General features: G+C 39.7%; 1 long non-coding RNA gene across 1 annotated transcript; it reads right to left on the bottom strand.

Annotated features, from left to right (window-relative positions):
- Positions 1-1,058: 1,058 nt before the first annotated feature.
- LOC141378123 (uncharacterized) lies at positions 1,059-8,208 on the bottom strand. Its single transcript, XR_015510820.1, has 3 exons — positions 8,115-8,208; positions 3,076-3,171; positions 1,059-2,967 (listed from the first exon to the last, which is right to left on the bottom strand). It is a non-coding gene; the product is annotated as an uncharacterized LOC141378123 (long non-coding RNA).
- Positions 8,209-12,422: the final 4,214 nt, after the last annotated feature.

Genomic DNA, 12,422 nt, shown 5'->3' with positions numbered 1-12,422 from the left:
TAATTTTTACACTTTTAAACACTGTTAATTACCCATGAATGGCTGAGCGACTACACATTCGCAGTCTCCCCGCTGCTCATCTTCTGATTCACGGCGTTTCCCTCTTTTTCTTCTTGGCTTCAAGTTGCTTTGTAGTTTAATGATTTTTTTTTTTTCTTCTTCGCCTTAAAGTCAGGAAACAAATCGCTCGTTGCTTTGTTCAATTGTACAGAAATTTCTAAAATAATCTCGCTGCAAACAGAGCTGTAAGGCTTTGTTTACCAAGAAAATTAATCAGAATTTGTTTATCGGGGGGAGCAAAAAACTGTCCTAATGCCTTATTCTCTTTGAAATAATGAACTGTGAGAAGATGAAAACAAGTCATTTTCCTAATCCATTGCCTCTTTGCATTGCTCTATTACCCACGAGTGCATAGAGTTCTTATTTTTTGTTTGTTTTCGTGTTTCGTCATGAAATCGCTTTGCAAGACTCTTGTGTCAAATCTCTTTCACCTCTGGGTTATTACACCTGCAGGTTCCACATATGCAAGCTAGCGGATAGATGTTAGCGTTCAGTTTACAACAGCGGCATTGCTTTCTTTTCCTATAGAAATGGTAAACAGCATGATTATGCACATCGAATCTCTAAAGCAGTGTTTCCCAATCCTGTTCCTGAAGGCACACCATTCATTTTCCTTCGGGTTAGTCACTTTATCATCTGGGGTTGCCACAGTGGAATAAACTGCCAACTTATCCAGCTCATGTTTTACACAGCGGATGCCCTTCCAGCTGCAACCTAGCACTGGGAAACACCCATACACACTCGGACAATATGGCCAATTTAGTTTCTTCAATTCACCTAAAGCGCATGTCTTTGGACTGCAGGGGAAACTGGAGCATCTGGAGGAAACCCACGCCAACACGGGAAGAACCAAAATCCTGCATGATGGTAATAGTTTGATTAAGGTCTGTACATGTTTACATTCAGAGAGCAGCATTTACAGCGGAGCTTCCAGTCTATAATATTGTAGTGATATTATTGTTCTGTAAACTAAAATATTTTGACTAAGGTACAGTGCATATGGAAAGAATTCATAGCGCTTTATTTTTTTTTCATGTTTTTTTTTTTATGTTACAGCCTTATTCCACAATGGATTAAATAAATTTGTTTCCTCAAAATTCCGCACACAATCCCCCATAATGACGATGTGAAAAAAGATTTTATGAAATTGTTGCAAATTTATTAAAAAATTAAAAGCCTGAAAAATCACATGTACAGAAGTATTGACAGTCTTTGATCAATATTTTTTTGATGCACCTTTGGCAGGATGGGAAGCGACAGTGTACAGCCATTTTAAGACCTCTCCAGAGATGCTCAATAGGATTTAGGTCTGGGCTCTGGCTGGGCCACTCAAGGACATTTACCGAGTTGTTGTGAAGCCACTCCATTGATATTTTGGCGGTGTGCTTTAGGTTATTGTCCTACTGGAAGATGAATCGTCGCCCCAGGTCAAGAGCACTCTGAAGCAGGTTTTCATTCAGGATGTCTCTGTACATTGCTGCATTCATCTTTCCCTCTATCCTGACTAGTCTTCCAGTTCCTGCTGCTGAAACACATCCCCACAGCATGATGCTGCCACCACCATGCTTCACTGTAGTGATGGTATTAGCCTGGTGATGAGCTCTGCCTGGTTTTCTCCAAATGTAACACCTGGCATTCACTCCAAAGAGTTCAATTTGAGTCTCATCAGACCTGAGAATATTGTTTCATATGATCTGAGAGTCCTTCAGATGCCTTTTGGCAAATTCCAGGTGGAGAGTGACTTCCATCTGCCACTCTACCCTACTTGGTGATTGGTGGATTGCTGCACAGATGGTTGTCCTTCTGTAAGGTTCTCCTCTCTCCACAGAAGAACGCTGGAGCTTAGACAGAGTGAACATCCGGTTATTGATCACCTCCCTGACTAAATCTCTTCTTCCCCAATCACTCAGCTTAGACGGCCGGCCAGCTCTAGGAAGAGTCTTGGTGGTTACAAACATCTTCCACTTATGGATGATGGAGGCCGCTGTGCTCATCGAAACTTTCAGAGCAGTAGAAATTTTTCTATAACCTTCCCCATTCTTGTGCTTCGAAACAATTCTGTCTCTGAGGTTTACAGGCAATTCCTTTGTCTTCATGCTTGGTTTGCGTTTTGACATGCACTGTCAACCCTGGGACCTTATATAGACAGGTGTAGCCTTTTTAATGTCCAATCAGCTGAATTGAGCACAGGTGAACTCCAATGAAGCTGCTGAAACATCTCAAGAATGATCAGTGGAAACAGAATGTACCTGAGCTCTATTTAGAGCTTCACAGTAAAGGTTCTGAATACTGATGTACATATGATTATTCAGGTTTTTTACTTTTTTAATAAATTTGCAACAATTAAAAAAATATATATTTTTATTATGTCATTATGGGGTATTGTGTGTAGAATTTTGAGGAAATAAATGAATTCAATCCCATTTTGGAATAAGGCTGTAACATAAAAAATGTGGAAAAAGTGAAGCGCTATCAATACTTACCAGTGTACATATCGACATGGCCTAAATTTGTCTTGATGGAATTGACCGTAATGGAGTCTGACTTTGGCACCAGTGTACTGTTGGATCACAGCTCTACAGTTTACAGTAAGCCAGGAGTGATCATTGCAGCGCTGCTTCACTTCAGTTGCGCTCTTCTCTGCATGTCAGCTGGCCATGTTTACCATTGTCAAAAATAGCCACGCTCGTTGTTTTACACAAAGACGTGTTCGGTTAGTCAGCAGCACTGTCAGGGCTTGTTCGTGCACAAACTCAGGCTCTTCTACAGTCCTTATTCTGTCACACTGGATCGGTTGGTATGGTGAACCTGGTCAGGGAGCCTGTTGGGACTGGCTGCACGGGTCACAGGGGGCTTGAGGCCTGACTGTGGGCAGCAACACCCAGCCAAGGTGGACTGATAGCTGACCTGAAGAGACAGCAGGAGCGAGGTGAAAGAGTAGGGACTGTGGAGTGGCACAGCGTATACATGTGACCCGTGGGTCTGTTGAGGAAAGCATGTGTCATATCGCATTACCTCTGCTTTAAGAGGAAGACTCCTGCTGCATGATTCACTCTGCTGTCTGGTGGCTCGGTGTGTTTGTGCATGAACCAGGACACAGGCTGTTGTCATCTAATGGGGGAAAAAAGGCCACAGTTTTGTTGTGAATGCATGTTAACAGGGAAATAGACAAGACAGACTGGGATATGTGAATTAAACATACAGCGGAAGCCAGATTTATGAGCACTCCTGCGTTCAAATATTTCCCAAGCAAGGAGCAAGGAGATTTTCATGGTATTTCTGATAATATCTTCTCTTCTGGAGAACGTCTTATTTGTTTTATTTTGGCTAGAACAAAAGTAGTTTACCAGTCTCATCTCCCATTCCCTTTAAGAGCCTTCTCCATTCAGTTTTTGGATTTGGCGTTTCCTAAATCCATCGTTCTAATGAACATTCGTAAACTGCATTGCAAACTTCTATGCTTGCAACTATACCTGAGCTGTAGTTAGAAACATAGTTCCTGGCTGTGTTCTATTCCCAGTTATCCCCAGTTATAATTGTAAAGGAAACACAGGCCCTATATGTGCCATTTACACATATTTCAATTAATAAAACAAGCTGGGGACGCAGTGGTGTAGTATGTAGTGCTGTCGCCTCACAGCAAGAAGGTTGCTGGTTCGAGCTTCGGCTGCATCAGTTGGCAATTCTGTGTGGAGTTTGCATGTTCTCCTCGCACTCGTGTGGGTTTCTTCAGGGTGCTCCAGTTTCCCCCACAATCCAACGACATGCGGTACAGGTGAATTGGGTAGGCTAAATTGTCCATAGTGCATGAGTGTGAATGAGTGTGTATGGAAGTTTCCCAGAGATGGGTTGCAGCTGGAAGGGCATCCACTGCGTAAAATATGTGCTGGATAAGTTAGTGGTTAATTCCACTGTGGCGACCCTGGATTAATAAAGGGACAAAGCCAACAAGAAAATTAATGAATGAATAAATGAATGAATGGAAAGCGAGTGCATGTTTTTATCAAAACTAATATTGGATTTTTTTAAAAATGTGTTTGCGTAAAACAACTTAATTTGCTCAAAGAAATGAGGGGGTTCTTCTCTAAAGAAGTAGTTCCTCCACACCGTTTAGAGTATCATCTACGTTATAACTAGTTCAAACAATAGATCTGCAACAGAGAAACTAGGGGTTTTGGGAAACAATTGTTACTGCATCGCTCTTTTCCATAACGATGCATTGTACTATGATAGCTCAGCCGCAAGTTCGGTTGTTGTTTGGGAAACGCACCCCTGATCAGTAGTACTATGCATTCCAGCCAGCAGCAGCAGCGGTGAAAGGTTGTTCAGTGCTGCTGTACACACCATCAGTAAGTGCAGGGCCGCGCTAAAGCCAACTACTGTGAATTAAATAACAATCCTCTGAAAAAACACGTAGCCTAATCTTGACGAGTAAAGGACTTTCAAACTACAATTAAATGTTAATTAAATAAAAAATGCAAAATGTAGGCAGAGTATATAGGTTAAGGTTGGCATTATTATTTTATTATACAAACACTTGTCATAATTTATAATTTATTTTAATTTGATTTGTTAGGAAAGACTTATTTTTATTGGTGTTTTGGCCAATTTAAAAGCTAAGTGTTTGTACTTAGGCCTATTTAAAGAGAAGAGTGGCCTGTAGCCTACATTTATTATAAATAAGAGCTGTGTGCATGTACACATTTTAATAATTTCTGACTCTAAATGAGTTCGGGCTTTTAAAAAGCTGTAAATCAAAATGTACTTGTACGGCTCGGGCCGAATTATGTCGGGCTTAACTTTAAAGGCCCAATTACAGCTCTACATCCTATGTGTATTAAGCAATGTGTTAGCGTTTTGGACCTGCGCTGCACTTTAGACCAGCTTTCAGTTGGTCAATTGTGCTGTCTATTTCAGTACTTCAAAATGGCAAAGCGCCTTTAAACACCTCCTTTAAAGACCAGCACACCCATGAGTCTACAAAGTGGTGCAAATGTATTTGCTATTTAAACAACGTGTCGCAAACTCAAATTAGGGTTGCGCTGGTCTGAAAATAGCAACAAATCGCGCCAAATACACCTTGCGCCTTTTTGTGGCAGGTGTATGATAGGGCCCAGGGACTTTTATAGACATTTTAGTAGTTGGAAATATCAGTCAATTTTAGAATCAATCAATTTTAGTTTTCGTTTGAAATGATTTACGGTATAATGAATAATATATAGAGTAATAAATCTGGAAAATAACAGAAAATGTACTGGCGGTTAATTAAAATGTTTTTGTAACGTAATATACAACACCAACCAAGACAATAAATCACTATAAACTATTAAAACATGTAAATAAAAGTCCTTTTTTCAAACTTTTAAGATTAAACATTGCTGGAAGAAAGATCAAGCTCCCATAATGCAATTCAAAAGCAAAAATAAACTGGGAAAAATAAAAGAATGACTGAATAACAAAATATGGAAAACTGCTGGTTTACGGATATTTTTAACATTCATCAGCCAATCAGAGCCAAGCATTCAACAATAGATTTCCATTATAGCATCATCTCAGCCCACAGAGCTTATTATAATGATGTCCACTCATAATTGCCCCCGGCAGAAGTTGCCAGAACGTTCCGCCAGTGCTGCGGATAAACAGATGGAGTGATGAATGATCAATCACACACGCTATGGATTTCTCTGGCAGCGCGATTTGTGAAGGTAATGAATGTGTTAGTGGAGTCGGGTCAGTGTATGATGTTCTCCATCTCTGCCGCCAGGGTCACCGCCGGTGGTCCGACCAGCTGCTCGCCTGAGGGGGAAGTGATGCTTCGCTGCTTCCTGTCACAGACGCCACTGCTGTTTTGGCACTCTGGAGCTCCAGGCAGCGGCTCTGTCTCTCTCTCGCACACGCCGTGTCCCTCCTGCGGGGACCCTCCAGGCCCCTGAGTGCTCAGATGATGAAGGTCTAACACCTACATCCTCTTCCTTTCCCAGGGGGAAGCGGGGAGATAAAATGTGTTGTTTTTTTTTCTGCTGGCTTCTTTTATGCACCTTTTGTGATGGTCAGAGTGTGAAAAACATGGTGCATTAAATACAATTTTGGTTACGCTTTACTTTATGGTGTACTTTGAGAATTATTTGCCCTTCTGTGATTTAAAAAAATATATATTTTTAAAATATTTCCCAAACTATCTTTATCAGAGCAAGGACATTTTTCACAGTAGGTTACTTTCAATATTTTTTCTTATAATATGGCTACTTCCAGCAGGATAATACGCCATATCATAAAGAACGAATCTGTGTGGGTCCTTATGCCCCAGTATAGTTGTAACAGCTACTTTTTTTAAAGCTACATTAAAGAAATTGAGAGACCACCAAAACAACTTTCAGAGATTCATGTGCATTTAGAATAAATGTATATGACAACAGGAATAAACAATCCTTGTTACACACTGGGGATATGACATGATCAGCTGTCAACTCATTAATGATCACTTTTCAATAGATATGAGCACTTGATAACTGTCTTTCCCATTGAAACCAGTCTTTAGAGCAAGCAAAAAAAGATACCATCAGTCCTTAAGTGAAACACATGAAAGATCGGTTTCAGCAAACAGTTCATTAAGGGTTGGCCACGGAATCAGTTGGAAAGTGAATGAAGAAGTCTGCAGATATGAGGATGAATTGTTCCTTTTTTTGTTCAGGTCCTGTTTTGATGTCTTAAAGGGTCACAAAACACCAAAACACATTTTTTAAGCGGTTGACAGTCGTATATGTGTCCCACACTGCTAAAAACACTATTAGGACACCTATATTTCACTAAAAAGTGTAAATTGGTTGTTTTTGCGTTATTTCAAGCAAATTCGTACTTCTGGTTTGAAATGAATTTTTGAAGCTGCGTCACGGTCATGAGATAATAGCGTGTGTTCCAGCGTGCAGACTGGACGTCTGTGCCAGAGTGTGTCTTATTACGTCTTACAGCCTGCTGCATTAATGCATGAGTAAAGCTTGGTTCAAACCAATCAGCGCGCTCTATTGTGCAACTTCATTAATATTCATTACTGTCACAGTGTTTAGGCGACAGAGACACCACGCTGTGTTGGCAAAACAAGCATAAAGTGTTGCTTTTATAGTTTGCTGCCGTTAAGTTTTGTTTTAATTTTCTCTCTGTGAGAGCTCATCTGGAGTCACGTGTGGATTAACAGTGTACGCGACGCTCGACAACAATAACTTATTTGTCTAAGGAGGATTATTGTTTACCTGAGAGCTGTTCTCATCTGCAAACGCTGAGATCTGGATTCGCTTGTAGTCTTCTCTTAATAAAGACGCGGCTCTAGTTGCTGTGGATTGTCCTGTCTCTACAGATTTGGTAAGTGGACGACCAGTGCTCTTTGTTTATTCAGCTCGTATTTTATTCGTATCGAACAAACTATTGCACCGAGTTAGCTCTACAACCAAACTATAACCTCGTGTAGGATTTTGTGACCGGAATAACACAATGTTTGATACCGGCTTTCTGACGCTACCTGCCGTGTGCATCTAAGTTTCCGGGAAATGCTGAGTTTTTTTTTCTCTCATTCGCCATGCGGTATCAAACATTGCATGAAAATACATGCTTAAAGCAGTTCCTTGAATCAAATATCTCGTTTGTGGCGAGGGACATGAGTTAATTCCCTGAATGAAAGAGCCAAACTGCAGTTAAAGTCCACCATTTAATAATATGGCAAATAATTCAACTACAGATGTCCATGTAAACAGTCCCTTTCTCCCCTGTTGGGTGTGTGTTTTGACTCTGATATTCAGCGCGCCCAAATAGACACTCCCTCACCAAGCCTCTTTTCTTCCTCCGACACTCCCACCTAAACAGAGCTGGACACGCCCACTTTTCTGACTTTTTCCAAAGTAGAGGTGTGAAAACACCCTGCTGAAACGAGGGGGTTTCATGGCCCTTTAAAGTGTATACAAAAACCCTCTGCATATAAACAAACATACAATCAAAACCTTGCCAACACCACACAAAACATATGTACAAAGCCGAAATATATACAAATAAACAGGCCTACTTACATCCGAGTATAAGAACAAAAATGTTCCTCAAATGAGGGCACCAACAAACAGCAAAGTGAAGAAACCCTTCCATGTGCTGAGCACAATACTTCCTGCCTACTGCTTCTTCTCTACCCCCTTTTAAGCAGGTTGAAGATCCGATACCTAGATCGCCCCCTAATGGGTGAGCTAGTTACTACAGGTAGAATTGTCTTTCTGATGAGACATTAAACCGAGGTCCTGGCTCTCTGTGGTCATTAAAAATCCCAGGATATCCTTCAAAAAAAGAGTAGGGGTTTAACCCCAACATCCTGGCCAAATCTGTCCACTGGCCTCTGTCCATCATGGCCTCCTAACCCTCCCCATATCATAGTTGGCTTCATCACTCTGTCTCCTCTCCACCAATCAGCTGGTGTGTGGTGTGCGATCTGGCGAAAAATGGCTGCCATCGCGTCATCCAGATGGATGCTGCACACTGGTAGTGGATGAGAAGTTTACTCCCCATTGTGTAAAGCGCTTTGAGTGGCCAGAAAAGCGCTATATAAATGTAAGGAATTATTATTATTATTATTATTATTATTATTATTATTATTATTATTATTATTATTATCTCAGACTGGTTTCTTGAACATGACAATGAGTTCACTGTACTCAAATGGCTTCCACAGTCACCAGATATCAATCTAATATTTGGGATAATATTTCCCCTCATGGATGTGAAAAACAAATGATAATCTCGCGGAAATCGCACGCATCCCCCCGCCCTGCTCTTCAGATACGTCACGCGCACATGCCCCCACCACACCGCTCTTAAGATACATCACGCAAGAAGTTTGGCCAGAGAAGACATTGGCATGCCAAACTGAGCATGGTTTCTCTCAAGTTTTTCTTTTTTACTTCACTTTCGTCAATTGGTGAAGTTTGTTCCTCGACACTGTCACCACTGGCTTGCTTGGTTTGGGACTTGAAGAGCTGCGCATCGATGTATTTGCTCTTCAGTGTTTGGACTTTCAGCAGTGAAAATGAAACCACACTGAACCGAACTGAACTTCAGCTCTGAAAACTGGACTGACACAGTTTCAGTTTACTAGAACTTCAATGTTAAGCTGCTTCGACACAATCTGCATTGTAAAAGTGCTATAGAAATAAAAATACATTTATTTGCACTTTAGGCCCGTTTGCATCTGTTCAGTCACAAAAGGGCTGTGCTAAAAGCTTATATCAAAGGGTCTGACATGTTTTGAGGCTGTCCACTTTCAGTTTATGCATTTGTACAGTTCAAATCTAAAACCCCTATACACAGAACTACATCACATTCAGCACAATGATTGCAGTTCCACTGGAATTATCTGGTCTAATTGTACATTCGTTACACATTCGATGCCTTTTGTATTGGATCCACTCAGCTTTACTGTGTTAGAGTGACTGAGCAGATAAAGTAGATATTATAAGTATTACTACTCCTTTTTTCTTCTTCTTCTTTTTTTTAACCCAGGAGGCCGTATTTCACTGATGCACTAATAGGTCATTGGAGTGTCAATGGATGAATAGAGTTTGATCAAGAGAGGATGGTTGCTATGGAAATGAGCAGGTACACAGGGAAGGGCCACTGCTGATTGCCTGAACTCAAGAGGCGCTGATGAGAGCAAAAAACTGCTGTACAATCACCATCAACACACATCACTTACAGAGAGAGAGAGAGAGAGAGAGAAGCGGTCAAGGAAATCACACATATACTGGCTGAAGATACAGACTAAACTTTCCGTGAGCTTTGATTGTGGTATATAGCAGCTGGTCGCATGTATATATATATATATATATATATATATATATATATATATATATATATATATATATATATATATATATATATATACAGGGAGTGCAGAATTATTAGGCAAGTTGTATTTTTGAGGAATCGTTTTATTATTGAACAACAACCATGTTCTCAATGAACCCAAAAAATTCATTAATATCAAAGCTGAATATTTTTGGAAGTAGTTTTTAGTTTGTTTTTAGTTTTAGCAGTTTTAGGGGGATATCTGTGTGTGCAGGTGACTGTTACTGTGCATAATTATTAGGCAACTTAACAAAAAACAATTATATACCCATTTCAATTATTTATTTTTACCAGTGAAACCAATATAACATCTCCACATTCACAAATATTCATTTCTGACATTCAAAAACAATACAAAAACTAATCAGTGACCAATATAGCACCTTTCTTTGCAAGGACTCTCAAAAGCCTTCCATCCATGGATTCTGTCAGTGTTCTGATCTGTTCACCATCAACATTGTGTGCAGCAGCAACCACAGCCTCCCAGACACTGTTCAGAGAGGTGTACTGTTTTCCCTCTTTGTAAATCTCACATTTGATGATGGACCAAAGGTTCTCAATGGGGATCAGATCAGGTGAACAAGGAGGCCATGTCATTATTTTTTCTTCTTTTATACCCTTTCTCGGCACCCACGCTGTGGAGTACTTGGATGCGTGTAATGGAGCATTGTCCTGCATGAAAATCATGTTTTTCTTGAAGGATGCAGACTTCTTCCTGTACCACTGCTTGAAGAAGGTGTCTTCCAGAAACTGGCAGTAGGACTAGGAGTTGAGCTTGACTCCATCCTCAACCCGAAAAGGCCCCACAAGCCCATCTTTGATGATACCAGCCCAAACCAGTACTCCACCTCCACCTTGCTGGTGTCTGAGTCAGACTGGAGCTCTCTGCCTTTTACCAATCCAGCCACGGGCCCATCCATCTGGCCCATCAAGACTCTCATATCATCAGTCCATAAAACCTTAGAAAAATCAGTCTTGAGATATTTCTTGGCCCAGTCTTGACGTTTCAGCTTGTGTGTCTTGTTCAGTAGTGGTCGTCTTTCAGCCTTTCTTACTTTGGCCATGTCTCTGAGTATTGCACACCTTGTGCTTTTGGGCACTCCAGTGATGTTGCAGCTCTGAAATATGGCCAAATTGGTGGCAAGTGGCATCTGGCCGCTGCACACTTGACTTTTCTCAGTTCATGGGCAGTTATTTTGCACCTTGGTTTTTCCACACGCTTTTTGCGACACTGTTGACTATTTTGAATGAAACGCTTGATTGTTCGATGATCACGCTTCAGAAGCTTTGCAATTTTAAGAGTACTGCATCCCTCTGCAAGATATCTCACTATTTTTTACTTTTCTGAGCCTGTCAAGTCCTTCTTTTGACCCATTTTGCCAAAGGAAAGGAAGTTGCCTAATAATTATGCACACCTGATATAGGGTGTTAATGTCATTAGACCACACCCCTTCACATTCCAGAGATGCACATCACCTTATATTCTTAATTGGTAGTAGGCTTTCGAACCTATACAGCTTGGAGTAAGACAACATGCATAAAGAGGATGATGTGGTCAAAATACTAATTTGCCTAATAATTCTGCACTCCCTGTATATATATATATATATATATATATATATATATATATATATATATATATATATATATATATATATATATATACATAAAACTTGCTGGATAAGTTGGCGGTTCATTCTGCTGTGGCTACCCCGGATTAATAAAAGGGACTAAGCCAACAAGAAAATGAATGAGTGAATGAATGAATGGAGCCTCAGTTGGGTCAATTGGCATTTCTGTGTGGAGTTTGCATGTTCTCCCTGCATTCGCGTGGATTTCGGTTTCCCCCACAGTCTAAAGACATGCGATACAGGTGAATTGGGTAGGCTAAATTGTCCGTAGTGTATAAGTGTGTGTGTGTGTGTGAATGTGAATGTGTGTGTATATATATATATATATATATATATATATATATATATATATATATATATATATATATATATATATATTAAAACCAAATAAAAAATTTATTATTAAATTAATTAATTAATTCATAAATTCATAAATTTTTTATAAAACCAAATAAATAAAGTGTAGCAAATGCATTTAAAAAAGAAGCATATATTCTTAAAAAAATTAAATAATATATATATATATATATATATATATATATATATATATATATATATATATATATATATATATATATATATATATATATATATATTCATTCATTCATTCACTTGTCGGCTTAGCCTTTGTGTGTGTGGATGTGTGTATGATAGGTATGTATGGATGTTTTCCAGAGCTGTTTAAAACATACGCTGGAATAGTAAGTTGTTCATTCCGCTGTGGCGACCCATGGTGAATAAAGGGACTAAGCTGAAGGAAAATGAATGAACGAGCATTGAGTGTACTTTAAACTAAATGTTTTTTTTTTTTAAGTATTAAATCCAAGATCCTGAACTGCCTCCTGACACCGCACTGCT

The sequence above is a fragment of the Danio rerio genome, chromosome 16 (genome assembly GCF_052040795.2).
Source record: "Danio rerio strain M-AB ecotype USA chromosome 16, GRCz13ab, whole genome shotgun sequence".
NCBI classification, from domain to species: Eukaryota; Metazoa; Chordata; class Actinopteri; order Cypriniformes; family Danionidae; genus Danio; species Danio rerio.
This window is presented reverse-complemented; position numbering and strand designations above follow the sequence as displayed.